Source organism: Ammospiza nelsoni, chromosome 4 (genome assembly GCF_027579445.1).
Source record: "Ammospiza nelsoni isolate bAmmNel1 chromosome 4, bAmmNel1.pri, whole genome shotgun sequence".
NCBI lineage: Eukaryota > Metazoa > Chordata > Aves > Passeriformes > Passerellidae > Ammospiza > Ammospiza nelsoni.
Genome location: NC_080636.1, coordinates 54,781,907 through 54,798,355, shown reverse-complemented (window position 1 = coordinate 54,798,355; position 16,449 = coordinate 54,781,907). Strand labels below are relative to the sequence as shown.

The 16,449-nt window shown below is 41.6% G+C and overlaps 1 long non-coding RNA gene across 1 annotated transcript; it reads right to left on the bottom strand.

The window, feature by feature from the left end:
- Positions 1–962: 962 nt before the first annotated feature.
- Positions 963–8,290, bottom strand: LOC132072693 (uncharacterized). Its single transcript, XR_009418371.1, has 3 exons — positions 8,175–8,290; positions 6,874–6,975; positions 963–2,044 (listed from the first exon to the last, which is right to left on the bottom strand). It is a non-coding gene; the product is annotated as an uncharacterized LOC132072693 (long non-coding RNA).
- Between the last annotated feature and the right edge of the window lie 8,159 nt (positions 8,291–16,449).

Genomic DNA, 16,449 nt, shown 5'->3' with positions numbered 1-16,449 from the left:
TTTAGTTTACAGTAAGATGCAAATTATTTGTCCAAAAGAAATAGACTAATAATAGTGAAAAACCCCATAGAGAAGCACTAAACTTCATGAGTAGGAAAAAAGGAGAAGTAGTAATACCTGGAGAGAAGCAGCTTTCATTTCCATACCAAAAAAGCTGAGGATTGTATCCTCAACAAGTTTGCAAATGATTTAAAATTGGAATGAGTGGCTGATAACACCAGATGGTTGTGTCACCTTTCAGAAGCACTGCCTCAACAGAAGTGGGCAGAGAAATGTCCTGAAGTTCAAAAGGGGAAATGCAAAGTAACAAGGAACAGTCCTGGGCACCAGCATATCCTAGGCATCTACCAGCTGGAAAGCAGCTTTTCCAAGAAGGACCTTGGGATCCTGGTAACAAGAAGGCAACCACAAGCCAAAAATACACCCTTGTAGCCAAGAAGGCCACCAGGAGGAAGACAGCTGTCAGCAGGTGAAGGGAAGTGATCCTGAATCTATGCTCAGTGCTGGTGAGGCTGCCTCTGGAATGCTGCATCTCATTCAGGGCTTCCTGGCACAAGAATGATCTGGACTTACTGAAGAGAGTCCAGTACAAGGCCACAAAGATGGTTAAGGGACTGGAGCACATACTGCATGAGGGGAGGCTGAAAAACTGACACTGTCTGGCCTGGAGAAGGGAAGGCTCAGAGGCACCACATCCATCTGTACAGATGCCTGATGGGTGGGAAGGAGCTTGAGGAAGTCAGACACTTCTCAGCAGTGTCCATGGATGGAAAAAAGGTAAGGGGCACAACATGGAGAAAGACCAACCAAAACAAGAGCAACACCCAAAACCAAACCAAACAACACAATACTAGTGTGTACCATCTGAACACAAGAACACAATTTTTATTTTTTTTTTACCATTAGAAGAGTCAAGCAGTGGCACAGGTTGACCAGGGAGGTTGCCTGAACAACTTAGCTTACCTATTCGAGCACTGAGGCTGGACTAGATGATCTCAAAAGGACTCTCCCAATCCAAGTGAAAGTGTTGTAATATGAGCATTGACTGTTTCCTAAACATACTATTCATGTCTGGTTTTATGGGAGTAGTTTACCAAACACAAATATTCCACCAGGCTTTATTAGCTCCTAGCACTCTTCACCAAAAATACCCTTATGATATTCAGAACTCTTTAATGTCCAAATACATATTCTTAGAATTGCTACTGCTTTGTGAGCTACTTAATAGAAAACATTAATTAATCATTCCAAACTCATGGTTGGTGTTTTACTTCCTCACTCTTCTTCCCTCAGTATCCTGATTATAAAAACTAAATGAACTTGAAACTGCAGAGCAGGTAGAAGGCTGACTGTATTTTTAATCCCTCTAAAATGCAAGCACTGGAAGTTGGCTGCCTTTTTTCTTAGACATTTGCAAAGCATCATTACCTCCACCTTTCAGCTGGGGACATGCTCTCCTGCCTGTGGTAGTTCACCAACAAAGCTAGATAAAGAATTTTAAGGCTGCTGTTGCCAGCAAACCATTATCATCAACACATCCCTGACATGTAGATGCTGTGGCCACAGGATTTAATTGCTTTTCTCACTAACCTGCAGCCATACTTCCTTAGTGCTATTTTCTCCTTTCACCAGTAAGCACACAAATTTCCTCATATACCTTGGCTGCTTGCACTAAAGGTGCCCAGGTCACAGAAGTAAAATTCATGAGGTACTCATATAATTTGACTTCTTATTACTCTTGTTCTCATTTAGGTTTTGGGAGGGACAGAGACACTGCTGTGCACTGAGAATCACCGGGGGATTTCAGCAGTGTCACCCAAGACCTAAAGGGCTCGATGCTGCACGGAGGTCGTGGTGGCTCTGGGTAGAGTGGCGTGCTCCTGCCTGCAGATGGAGTCGCGGTCCCAGGGAACACGCTCTCACGCGCTTCTTTTCCCCCAACTCCAGCAACAAACAACTGAAGGAGTTGTGGGAGTTGCAGGGGGTTGCCCCTTTGAGTGCTTCCTTCCTCAAAAAGCAGCTGTGTGAATGAAGAATTGAGGGTCTGAAAATGGAAGAATACACAGATTCACTCAAATACATTCTAGTCTCTCTGTACATGTCCCCCTCCTGAAAAAAAATTCCACATTTTTTGTATTAAAGAAGAAAGAGAGGAAGAAAGAAGACAAAGTGTTCTTAAAGGGAGGAATACTTTTTCCATGTTTCCTACATGGAGGATTTTGCATGAGCCAGAGTCACTGGAAGCAGGTGGGAACCTGAAGTATTCCCTACCTAGCCAGAGAGGGTGTGGATCTCCCACTTAGTCTTGCAAAGGTCATCAAATAGAGGACAAAAGGGAAAAATCGAGGTGACTTTTAGAGAAGAGATCCAGCAAGGCCATAGACTTGTGTAAGATTCAAGATGTTATTGTTGGGTTTTCTTGCAAATCTTTATTGAAGTTTGGAGGTTTTATTCATTCTAATATATTGAATGGCAGCTATAAGAACATGAGTAAGCCTTCTTGATCTCAATAACCATTAAGTTAGGTGGCCTCTCCCCCAGTGTGCCAAGAACAGTGTCAATCAGAAACAAAACATTTTGGTTGCCTTGTGAACCCTACAGGAGATGTATAACTTCAACTCAGAAAGAATAAACTGTGGTGCTTTCATTTACATAGGGGAAAAAGTAAAATCAGGGGCTTTAAAATCATCTGAGTTGCAAAGCAATTGGGAAGTGGGCCAAGAAGATACTCAAGAGCAGCTTTCCAAGAGAAAACAGCATTGGAGAGGATACCACCATGGAGCCAAGGTTAGGAAGAAACAGTGTGGAACATCTTTCTGGACTTCTAGTGTAAAAAAAAGAAAAAGTCTGCACAGTAGAGTAGAGAAACTCTTCTATTCAGGGTTTGTCAGGCTTCTATGATTCATACCAGCCTCCAGTCCCCACAGCTGTGATACCATGTCAGACATAATTACTTCTGCTGTCCAGCTGGGTATGCTAATCAAGGAAGCTGGGTCAAGTCTGACACCACACCTACTTTTCTCTCTTCCATAGCACTTCACCAACTTATTAAAAATGTTGAGAACTCATAACACTCTTCATTGGAGAGTATAAAAATGTGAAGACTGTCATTCTTCATTGCTGACATTGTTGGAGACCTTCACAACACATGGGCTTTTACCAAAGGCCCTGCTTTGTATGCACTCAGTGCCTCTGAGTTAGCATAAAGTAACTAAGTCCAACAAGTTACTGGGAGCTAGATACTCCAGGTTCCAAAATAGGAAACAAAAAACCCCCCACAAAACTAAAACATCACCCAAGCCCCACCCAAATGAAGCTAAAAAAGATGAAGATATTTTAGGTTTTAAGGAAAGTCTGAAGATTTCCAGCTTGACAGTTCAAATGTTTTAGCTGGCTGAAATTGTCACACCATCATGCAATGAGAGATAATATCTAATTTATACACATTTTAAGTTTAGGGTCCCTCTCTCTTCCCCAAGTTACCTTTGAACTGTTGCCTCATCCAGTTCTTTATATCTCCCTGTTTCTTCTGTTTTATCTTTATAACTGAGGTACATCCATCCCTTTCATCCCATCCAAGAATATTCTTCTAACCTACCTGAATATCTAAGCTTTATATTCTTCCCCTGATTGACCATATTATCTAATTCAAAGCTTCTAGCTTAACTTGTTACTAAAATTCAATCATCCTTACCAAAATCTTTCCCACCTTCAAATTGCCATGCCTTCAGCAACTTCCTGCAGTATGAAGATTTTTCTGACCAGTGTCTTTCAAAACAGGTTGACTGTTCTTTCCAAACTGACCTTCTCTGGCAAATTGCTCCTCTCCAGGCCCTGTTAAAGCCTCTTTATTACCTCGGTGACACTGTCTCCAGCAAGGCCTCCCATACTGCTGAGTGTCATATTCTTTGTAACTGCTCCCTGTACAAGCAAGCCTCGGATTTTTAATGTAGAGCCTTCTCAGAGACAAAGTAGTAACACATGATTTTGCCATAGCATTAGGAAAGAAAAAAAAAATCTTAAAGAAACTTCTAGAGCCTTCAGAAGTCTGTATTAAGGGACTGCTCAGACTCCAGGCTGAGGCACCAATGCCAGCAGGCACTTGGAAGGAAGGTACTTCTTTCATGGCTCACAGCTCAAAGTCAGGCAACTTTTCAGGCCTTGCTCCCCAGCACTTTAAGACAGGACCTCTACCCAAAATCCTATTCCCAAAAGGGAGAAAGTCTGCTGAGGCAAAAAGCCTGTGCCAATACACAGAGGATGGCAAAGTCACCAGGGCAGAAAGGTTAGGCTACAGGCCAGTACTTGTTTCCTAGAGATAACGTTAACAATACTGAAGATAAAAGTGACTTATTTATGGGTGCAGGAATAAAAAATCCTGCACGAATTAAGAGACTTTTTCATCTCCCTAAGCAAGGACATGCTTGCCATTCCATCGGGCCAAGATATGGCGGCCTGCTAAGACCTCTGTGATGAGCCTGAGCAGAAGGAGACAGGGCACCCAGAGCAGTGCTGCTCTCCCAAGGCGCTCCCCCAGCTCTGCGGATCCTTTACCCGAGGTTTGGGAGGAGCTCCCGTCTGTGCCGTGCAGAGCAGGCGGGTGCCTGTCCCTCGCTCCAGCGGCTCCCGGAGCGCATCCCCGGCCCGGCCCTACAAACAGCCCTGGGCAGGCACCGGCCCCCTCTGGATCGGGAAGGGGATGGAGGAAGGGGCCGAGACCACCTCGCTGCCACACACATCATGCAGCGATTCTAAGGATATGTTTGCCCCGCTCTGTTGCCATATTGGAGCCTACTGAGATGATTCCGGTTCTAACTGAAGCTTTCCTTGCTTCTGTCCAAATCGCCGATTCTTACAGGCTTACATGGCTCTCAGCATGCTTTGGATGGAAGCACACCATGGCTCCTAGCATGCTTTGGATGGAAGCACACCATGGCTCCTAGCATGCTTTGGATGGAGCCACACCATGGCTCCTAGCATTCTTTGGATGGAGCCACACCATGGCTCCTAGCATGCTTTGGATGGAGCCACACCATGGCTCCTAGCATGCTTTGGATGGAGCCACACCATGGCTCTCAAGCATGCTTTGGATGGAGCCACACCATGGCTCTCAAGCATGCTTTGGATGGAACCTTGCTCAGCTCAAAGGAAATGTTTTGTTTCCTTTGTGTTTAGAAGTACCATAAAAAAACTGCCCCCAAACCTGCCAAGTCCCCTGGAAACATGCACAGCGGTCTGTGGCACTACTGTTTCTGCTCCTCAAAGTTAAATATGCCAAATCATTAAAAGTTAGATGATTAAAGCAAAATTTCAGGCAGGCCTTCAGTTACCGCCTAGTAATGCCAGCTTTTGAGTAAACTAACAAGAGAATTAGTTGGGGAGGAAAATAAAAAAAAACAACAACAAGCCAGAAGATTTCATCAATGCCACTTCAGAACTAACCAAGTTGGCTGGATGTGTATTTGCATGGCTCAATTTGTGCTTGAGCATTGGCCCAAAGATATTATGTTCAGCAGCCAACTTTTCCCTTTTGCTTAATTAAAACTACAACGTGTACAGCAATGTTTTAAAGAAAATTACACAGTGGAACAGCACATCCACCTGCACTTCTAAAGTCTCTCCACATTCTCTGCTAGATCATTGGTGAGCCAAAGCTGCTGTCTGTCCCTTGACACCTCCCCACTTCAGAAGCTTCCCCAGTTCAATATCCCACAAGATCTGCTACTTGAGCAGTGGCTTTCACTTGGGCCATTTTCCTGCGACTTTAGTTGTGGAACTGCCTGCTATTAATGCAGAAGATGTGAATGAGACTCTGGAGGACTTACGAATTTCACCTATTAATCTCAAACCAGTCAAATGTGTAAATGCTGGTGCTGTTAACCATTCACACTGCCAAAACAAGTTTTCTGATACTGCAATTTCTATCCCAGGCCTTCTTCACAAAGTATTTGTGAATGTTCCTCCCCACCAGGAAAGCACAGAGAACAACTGCTGCAAAAATGCACACATTCCATAGCAGTGTTAGAGAAAGAGCTGGACATTAAAATCAGGATAAAGATGACCCCACATGGTATGCAATTGTGGCTTAATTGTGGCTGAGCTTTCCTAACTGCTCTTGCACACCCTCTTCAACTGTTGTAATGGCAAATACAATGTGTTAGACTAAAATACTTTTCTTTCACTTCAAATGTGCCAGAGAAGAGAAAAACACACAGTTAGCTACCTCATTATGCCACTGTAACTCAATAGCCTGTGATAATCTGTACAACCCTAAACCAGTGAGTTTTCAAAGTTCTGAATTGGAGAACATAGACTGGAAATAAAGGAGTCACTTTGTCAATTCATTCTGTATTTAGAAGCTGAGTTTTCAATTGTTACTACTCACCTGTTTTAGTTCTACCACTCTTATGTTTTTGATGGCCATATACTGAGCACCTAGAAAATTGGTACTTTTACCGCTGACCTCAGGTCTGCACTTTCTCCTTTTTAATTTGATTTTAAGTTGGTCATAGCAGTGGCATTGCTGATGCAGTCACATTTGGATGTGACAGAAAGCATCACACAAGGCACAAATACAGAATAAATTTGTTTAAAAATGGTTCTTTTTGTAGTCTCACCTTTAGGGCAGAATCCAGAATTGTGTTAGGCTACTGAGGCCCCCACATAGCTCATGATTGCAGGTGACTCAGAACCATATGTGTGGATCTGTGACCCAACCACTCACTGAGAAGCTGCCTAGGGCTAGCAGAAAAGGGATATTACTTTTAGTAGTTGTTTATGCATTTTCCTCAACAAGTTTCCCCCTCTGACATAGCCTAATATCAGGCAATACCTGCACATTTTCCTTCAAGAAAGAATTTTGGCTTAGCTTACCCGTATCCTGGGGCTCACTATTCAGCAGTGGTCTGCAGTGTGAAGTTCTGTGTGTCATCAACCTCTCTTTTAGCTTCTTCCCTTCTCCTCTGCTCCTTTGATCTGGAAGAAAGGAGCAGCAACATTCACTGGTCAAACTGTGTGCTATGTGGTTCAGTCACAGGTGGAATTCAGAGAACTTTTAACAATGTAAGTTAAGTGCAAGTGCTTCCAGAGCTAAACTGCAGCTGAGGCTTTTTACCCTTAATTGCAGTCATAGATGTAGGTAAGGTTTAGGCTGGGTAGGTTTGGCTTATTTTTTTTTCCTTTTTTTTTTTTTTTTTTTTTTAAAGTCCTGTTGAACACTAACCCCTGAACACAGTTTAGGTAAGCAGAAGCTTGAGGCATCTTCCCCATCACCACACTCAACAGCCCAGTTTATTTTTGTAGAAGAGAAATAGAAATAACCCTTCCTGGGTCTTTGATGGAAACAGACTATAAAGGTATAGGACAAGTGTCAAGGAGATAAAATAATAAAATTTTGCTGTTAGCCTTCAGCCACCTTCCTGGCAGTCTGTTTTTGTCTGCATCCACATTCAGGGAAGTTCTCCTGGTCACCAAACTCTCTGCCTCACCATGCATAAGAGTTTCCTTCTGAGGGAAGCCAGGATTCATTCCAACACAGACTCAGCTGGCAGCCAGGCTGCTGATTTCCAGAACTGCAAGTGCAGCTGATCAAAGGATTGTTTTTACCTCCCTTTGGTGGAACACCCCAACTGGTTTTATTTTTTTATTCCTCCCTCTCCCAGTCCCCCTTCAGTACTGGGTGCTGGGAAAAACAGAGGATCAAACCCTGATGTTGAAATCCTACCAAGTACCTTTCTGTTCTACAGATTTTTTTCAAATGGAAACCAGCTTTTTCTCAGGCTTCTTAATAGGCATAAATTTAAAATTTGAGTTTCTTTTCAACAGTCCTATAAAGCCACCAGTTCTGTCAGCCTGTTTTCTAGGCTCATACCTCTTTCACTATCACAGCTCTCTAAAAATCAGCTAGACTGGAGACAGAAGAGATCTATTCTGAAACACTGAATCTCCTCAAGAAGTATCTATAAACAGAAGTGGCTATCACATCAACATGAGATGAGAATGCTTGCATTTACCACTGACATGATGCCAGCATTTTCCAGAAAAATCCTTTTTTACTACATGTTCTTTTTTTAATCAGCTTTTTCTGCCATACTGAGTACACACCTACAAATATTTTATATAGTACACTTAGGTCAGCAAGCAGTGTCTGAGAGCCTGAAGAGGAAAGACCTCACCTTTCATTGACTTGAATGGTCCTTCCATGAATCCATTTTCACCAGCCAAATCCTACTTTTTGTGAGCAACACAGGGATTTATGAGCCCTACTTCCCATGCTGAAACACTAAAAACCCCCAACCCTGAAGTAAACAGTTCAGCTCCAGGCAGCAGCACAACTGTTGCACGTTTGCCATAATTAGTAATTACTTACTGTGATTACCAATTAGCCATGAGTTAGTGAAATCCTGCTCCCAATTCAATCAATGACAAAATTCTCACTGATCTGCTCATAGTTAGGGTCTTGCTCATAGAGGCTGATGATTCCAGCTCTCATGTATAAAAGCATAAAAATTGTTCCAAGGTTTGAGCCACTTTACTGCCCCCAACTGCTCTTTCCTCTCCTTTGCCAGAAATCAATTTTCCCATAACAGAGTCAGCAGAATTAATCATATACCTTCACCTTAGCCACTGTGTTTTGCAGTCCAGGTGTCAAGACACTGCCAGGCAAACTGAGTTGCTCCTGATCCAGATGAAATGGCTGCTGGTCCATTTCTGATGCCCTGGCACCACCCTCTTCCTCCTGCTCTCTTGATTTCACATTCTGCATTACCATTTTCCACTTCAGGTTTGAAATCTTGTTGTTTTAAGATTGGGTTTTTTTCCTGCTTTAAGAACATAAAACTTAGGGTGATACACTGAGCTTCTGGTGGGGACTGTGCCAGAGAAACACAGGTAACCTGCCAGAGCTTGAGTGCCACTTCACAATTCTCCCCTCCCAAACCAATTCCACTTAATTGAGCCACTTTGCTGGTGACAGAGTTTCAGACATGCAGCAGTGCCAGGTTTTGTTCCAAAACTCTTTGAAATTTGTGGATGGTACCAGGCTTGGGGAGTTTTAAGCCATAGACAACAAATGCAAATTCTGCTAATCTCCAGTCAGGTAGAGAGAGAGAGAGTCATTTAATTTAACCTAGATTTCTAGGTTACCTGCTGTCAAAAAAGAGAGTTAAGCAATTGTTCCCCATCCTGTGGAAGTTAGGATGAATTTCTCTGGGGAAGCCTTGCTGTCTCTGTGGACTGCAGAGGGAACTGAAAGACTGATTCAGCTCAAAACAACAAATTTGTAGGTTCCTAAACCTAGTTTAAGGGCAAAGTCCAGCTTTTAAAAATCAATTATTATTTATTAAACTAAAATGAATGTCATTTGGCTAAAATGGATGGTATTAACTAACAGGAATGCTGTGTCCACACGTAATCTGACACAGCCCAGTAACATGGTGTGGTTTGACATTCAGTGGCAGTACAGAGAGAGCAAATCTAAGCAATTGCCACCCACCTTGTCCATCATTCCTCCTTTTCTGCACCACACTAGCAAAAGCATTTGTGTAACACACGTTGATGGAGAGTGGAAAACGGATGCTGCTAAAATTAACTCAGGAAAACAAAAACTTGGAGTCACCATTCAGATAGGTTCCAAAGGACCCTACAAACTGCTCCTCCAAAGCAGAAAAAAAGGGCTCCCTATGACTGAATGGCCATTAGGGCCATGCTGGCTGAGACCACACACTTTGCCTGCAGTCCCCTAGGCTGTTGTACACTGTTAAGCATTTCACTCTATTCTTTTTCTCCATACAGATGCCCATCTCTTAAGAAAAGACTCACACACCCCCTACCTTCCTGACTGTTTTGACCCTGAAAATATGACCTGCCACGAGCTGTTAATGTGTATGGTATCACAGAAGCTCGTTTAGGATGTACAGGGGCAGAGCAACAGTGTCAGAAGCCCACCTGCTAAGTCTCTCTCTCTCCATCCCAAACCTGCCCCTTCCAATGCTCAGCACATAAGGCAAGTTACACAAGGTCGATTTGCTCACCCGCAGTTTATCAGAATTAGCTGCTACTGTGTTTGCTAATCACCCTCTGGAAGGCTTTTGTCACAGATCAGACTGCCACAAAAAGCACACTTAGGCCCACCACGATCCAGCACTGCAGGAACTACAAATTTTCATTTGTAAAATAGACATTTTTTTGATAAATCCTACTAAAGACTCATTGAAGCAACTAGTTTCCTCTGAGTAGTGCTGGGAAGTTTTCAGATATCCTCCTACAGTGACTTGAGCAATTATACTTTCAGGTAAAATATTGAATAGCCTGGCCCTGGGGGTCAGTCCTACTGGGGTTTATGGTTTCTCAGGCCAGATAAAGAGGACGCCTTTCCCTCTCCACCCTGCCAAGACACAAGTGGGCAACTTGCAGGTTTTCTGATCTGATAAATCTATCACAGATTCCTGTTGAAGGAACTTCTCTTCACTGCAGCCATACTTCCTGCACTGCCATCCCAGCAGGCTGCCTCCACCTCTGACAGACATCAGGTAGCACAGCCCCACCCATCAGCTCCTAGATTGTATCATCCTCCCATGGGGCAGGAGAAAGATCTGGGTCAGCAGTTTCTGAACTGCAAGGTCACACGTCAGCTGAGTGACCTTGGAGGATTAGGAATGGAACAGGAAGGATGTCCTGCATCCATCCCCCTGCATCCCCATTACAGCTTCTGTGAATTCAGGATTAAATACATTCCTGAAAGTTGCTTTAGCAACCCTCCCTGCAAATTAAAATGATTCTTGTCACTAGAAGTGAAACTGAAGATAACAGAAGAAAAAGTGAGGAGGAAAGAAAAATCCCAGTATTTACATTCTGTAAATACTTTGCCTGTCCTTTTCTCCCTCATTTGTGTTACTGATTGTTTTGTGCTGCACTATTTGGCAAAAAATTCTCAAGTTACCTACACACCTTTCCCTGGTCTGATAACTGAAACAAGTTGGAACCTTTACTTTCTCCTCTGCAACATTCTTCACATCTTGGTGTAAAGCACATTTAGAGGAAATGTAAATAAGCTAATCAATACTTTATACCTCAGTTAAATTACCACAAGCAAAATGTGGTTCTGATTGTCTTTCTCTTTGGAAACCCAATTAGTGAGGAAGCTTGGACCCAATTAGTGAGTGAGTTAAGGCAGAGGCAAAAAAAGATCTGAGTTTTGAGGGTTTTTTATATTATTGGCTCACGGTTTTGTCCTCTTCTTTACAGTAAATGTTTAAAAAATAGAAAATAGAACTTGTTGGGTTTTTTTTTGCCACAATCTCTGGATGATGCTTTGAAATGTTTAATTAAGATACTACATAAAACAATGTAATTGAGTCTGACTTCACCTGTTTTTCAGTGGCTGAAGTAATGAAAATAAATGAAATGGTAAAGAAAATGAAGGTTGAGATTAAAGAAGCCTACAGTTAATGGCAGGCTGAAATAGTTCAACTGTCATGTAATCGAAAATGTTTGAGAATGGACAATAATTAAAGTCAGGCAAAGGATGAAGCCCAGATTATTATAATGAGATATGGTGTGTTCTTCAGGCTATTTGGAGGTTAATGTTACTTGGTTTCATGTGGTTACGGGTAAGTAAGTACTGTACTACCATACAGTAAAAATAATGTAACTGGATACATTCTGCTTCACTGTGACCCAAGGTTAATGGTAGTTGCTCTTAGTATGTTTAAAAGGTTTAAAAGAGATGTAACAACCTCAGCATTACAAATCCAGTGCAATGGCACTAGGAAATGGCACCAAACAGGCTGGCATAGCACTGGTGCTCTTGGTTCCATGGAAGCAGCTTCCAGTGTAATCCATGTCAGCTTTATCTGTATAATTACACTGACTGTGTCCATGAATTCTTTCATTCCTGAATGGCACCACCTTTTGAGCAATAGATCATTGGTATGCATCACTCTGATAAGGTATTACACTAATATATCATTAAAGCAACAGATGTATTAGTGTAATACATCACTGGGACAAAGCACTCTGATGATGATGTATTCCTGAAAGGATGGCACCATGCAGAGGAGATGAGGCCCAGGAGAAGACTTTTGCTCACTTTAATAGAATAAAAGGCATGCCTTCCTGGCACAAAAAGTGTGATGCTCCCTATAAAGATATGGCGCTGCTATTAATTGTATTCCCATTTGTATTGGTAATTTGAGGATCATATGGCTTGGAAAAAATTTACTGTGGATGAGGAAAAGATGTAATTTAAAAACATAACCTATCAGACTATTTCACAGTCTTTTCCCATAATGTCTGATTTCCTCAGCTCTCCAAACACCTCATCAGAATCCTCCCTGTGTTAAAAGCCTCAAGACACCAATCCTGTTCTGCAGCAATGAGGATGTGGGAATGGTCCAGGACAGCTGGTGATGAGCTGGCCTTGCAGATTTTGCCTGAGGAATGGGGCTCTGCTAGGTAAACAGGCAGAGGCCAAGGAAATCCCTAAAATTGGCCTTGGAAGCTCTTGCTGAGTCACTGCTTCTGGAGGCAGGGATTATCCCCAGCCCCCCTGCCAGCCAGCACAGGGCTTGTATTTAAATACTTAGAGAGCCACATGCAGGCTGAGGCACAGACTGGCCAGCTCTGTCCCAGCCTCTGTGTATCAGCCTGCCTCAAGCCTTCCCACCTCTCTGGATTCTAGAAGTAACAGGTTATCTCATTTACCAGTTCAGGGATATGCTTCAAAGGAATCTCATCTATTTAATTACAAAAGGTGTGTGCTGATGTATGAAACAGAGGTGAGGGCTGTCAACAATCAGTCCTCTAAAAGCAGTCATCCTTTGTGCTCTATCCATTTTCAGCCCATAAAATTTCTCACACAAACTACAGTTCAAATGATGAATTCATATGAAAAATAAATTAAAATAAATGCTTAAACACAAAGGTCCATATTACAATACCTTTGGTCATGCAGTGTAGGACTGTATTCCTCAGTCTTTGTAGGGTAAGGGAGTGTTCAGGTTCAGTGGTGATCACACTCAGGCTCTAAATGAAACTGAGATGTAAGACTGAGTATATTGTCAAGTTTCAAAATAACTCTGAACAACTGCAGTATTAAGTGGTAAGAGCAGAATGGCTATGTAGAAAGAAATATGGAGAGAAGAACAGAGAATAAAAATAAAAGCCATGGAAAGAAAGTAAACTGAAGAGCTCAGAGAAGAATTGGAGTGGCAAGGACAGAAGAAAACAGGGTAGAATTCTTCTCCCCCCCAGTTTACAATGTCCATTTCGGTATTCAAAAGTTACAGGCACACACACACACTTTCCAATCTATAATAGAAACAAATAGGCCCCCTGGACCCCCTTTTACCATCTTCTCTCATCATCAACTAATATTTACACAAAGAAGGGATAACAATCTACCAGATTAATATAATAAAGTTTTGCAGGCCAAAACAACCACAGAGGGGATGAAGCAGACGGGAATCAGGATTGTAAAGCTTTGGAAATCTTTATTCTAGCAGCGTGGTGTTGTTTCACTTAGAGGGTTTTATTTTCAAAATTATAAAGCCTTAAGACAGTGGTATTAACATGAAAAAACAGCCTAACCAGATCTCTCTTTCTTTGTCTCTTAATAGGACTGTTGGGACTCTGTTAGTACCTTCACAGTCAGACCTATGTGCTCCAGTCTGGGGAAAGTGGGTGATGTAAAATAATTAATGTGTGGCATGTCTTTATATAATTTAGTTTTACAGTCCAATTATTATCTAATTCCTCTTTTTACCAAATGCTCTCCAGCAGTCTTCTATTATTCTATTAAAACATATTTGCATAATTGTTGAATAGCAAAAGATACAGGATTGTTTTTTCCTTTAATTTCTTTTTTTCAAGTGCATTTTTTTCTCACATAAAAAGTACAGCACCAAATTCTCACTCACTGTAAATGAAATTGTCCTAGAGGACTTGTATTGATTTATTGTAGCTGAAGATCTGTTTCACAATTTGAATGGTATCACACACAGGAAAATAGATGGAGTCATTATTTCATATTTTTTGTTTGGGTTTGTCATCCACTTTGACAAATTATGAAACCCAGTGCCTTGCAAGTCTGAGTTGAACAGATGCACCATGGAGGGAGATGATATGTGATGATATGTAAGGTTTGGAGCCTTCTCATTGCTTTTCTAAACAGATGAGCATCTGCCAAAAATCCTAAGCCCCAAAGTCAGCTATGCATTGCACAACTACTCAGCTCTACAAAAGAAATGTTCCTACAGGGTGACCATTGGTATTATAATCTGGTGAGTGCCCATGCAGATGTGCTCTCACTTTGCAGAAGCCATCTAGAAATAGTTCATTTCCAAAATGGTGTATTTTCTATAATAGTTATCAACCTGTAGCCTGCAAAACTCAGAGAGAACTAAGGGGAATGCAAAGGGAAATTCAAAGAAGTAAATTTATTCTAAGTAGGTTAAATTTGCCACACACCTACACTGGAAATCAAAAAGGATTAAAACCCACTGATTTATGTGAGATACAGTTTTACATCTTATATCCATCCTAAATATCTCCCTTAGCAGTTTCTTCTGTGTCCTACTTGCCTTCTATCCAATACCCTATAGTTTTCTATTTCAGTTGGTAACTGAGAACATACTTTAATTTTTTTCTTAAACAGAGAAACAAATTATGCAGTCAGTCTCTGTACAACCTGTCACAATTCTTTCCTTGAATTCCAGGATGGCCAAGACTGCCTCCAATAAAAGACCATTCAAACATAAGAAACATTCTCTGGGGTAAGACCAATGGATCCATTCAGTCTGGTATTTTGTCTCTAACAGCAGGGGAAAAATGGGGAGCAGGGGGTGTTCTGGTAACTCTTTTCATTTTTCCATCCCTGGAGGTCCATAGGGAGTAATAGGTACACCTGGGTGCTTTTTTTTCCCCTGTGTTTCTCTCCATTTCTCTATCTATATATTATTTATATTCTGACTCTCATAACCCTTCCCCCTTTATTTAAGATATCACACTTGGAGCTGTTATTGCACCTCAAACAGTAGGGATTTTCCTCTTTTCTTTTTGAACTTGGACCTTTCTCCCTGGGAAGTCAGGGGAGGTGGGATGGAGGTGGTGGTGGCTAATGCCTGGCCCATCATAGAGAAGCCAGAGGGATAATAACAAAAAGAAAAGTTGTTTCAGGAGGACATGTGACTTTGGCAACAATTGGCAATGTATTCCTCTTCTACTGCTCCAGCATCCACTGTTGCTGTAGAGGTTTTAGAGGTTCTATTCCTGCATAATCATGCCAGCATCCCTTCATGCACATCCATGAAGTTGTCTAATTCCTTTCTGAGCATTCTGATGCTAGGAAAATCTATCTAATCCATCACATCTGTGATTTTGTAAACCTTTATCACATTTCCCCTTATCCTTCTCCCCAAAATGAAGAATATCAGCTTTTTTCCCTCCTCACAAGGCTGCTGCTACATCCTCACAAGCTTTTTGACTGGCTTTCTCTGTATCTCCTTTGCTTTTACTGCCTCCTTCTTGGGAGGTGGAAAACAGAACAGACAGCACTGAATAGAGGGTGCACCACAGCTTTGTATGGTGACAGAATGTCACCTCTCATTTGTGCTCAATACTTTCCTTGTGTTTGTTTTTTGTTTGGGTTGGGGTTTTGAGGTTTTCTTGCTGCCATGGCCTCGTAATTTCAGAGAACAGAGAGCAATCTCTCCAAGATCTCTTCCTGAATTCAAGAGTTCAGCTCCTCTGCTCTGAGTTCTACATCATGTAGGTAGTGATTAGATTATTTTTCATAAACTCACATTTATCTACACTAAAGCTGGTGATGCAAAATCCATTAATATCGCCTTCAAACCCAAAAATTCCACTGTTCATTCTCTTCTCTAACTCTTTGATTAAATACTGAATGAAATTCATCCCAGGACCAATTGCTGGAGGATCTTACTGCCAATCATTTCCCATTCTGAAAAACATCCATTAATTCCTACTCTTACCTTTGCCCAGTTTTCAGTCCATACAAGGACTTTTCTTCAAGTCTAACTTTACTCTCTGGAATAACCTTAGACAGCAGGACTTAGATGATGTAGTATTCTATTCTATTCTATTCTATTCTATTCTATTCTATTCTATTCTATTCTATTCTATTCTATTCTATTCTACTCCACTCTATTCTGCTCTACTCTACTCTACTCTACTCTACTCTACTCTACTCTACCTTGGCAAAGGCATTTTGAAAACCCAAATAAATTTTTTCCAGTCATTCCTCTCTGTCCATATTCTTACTTTGTCACCAAAGAACTTCAGCTTAGTGATGCTGTATTTCCTCTTACAGATGCCAACCTGATCCCTTCTCAACAAGTCCAATTTATCTACATGCTCACTGATCTTATTTATTATCACTATTATTACTACTACTAGAGATGGTATTTCACCATTATGCTTGGAATGAGG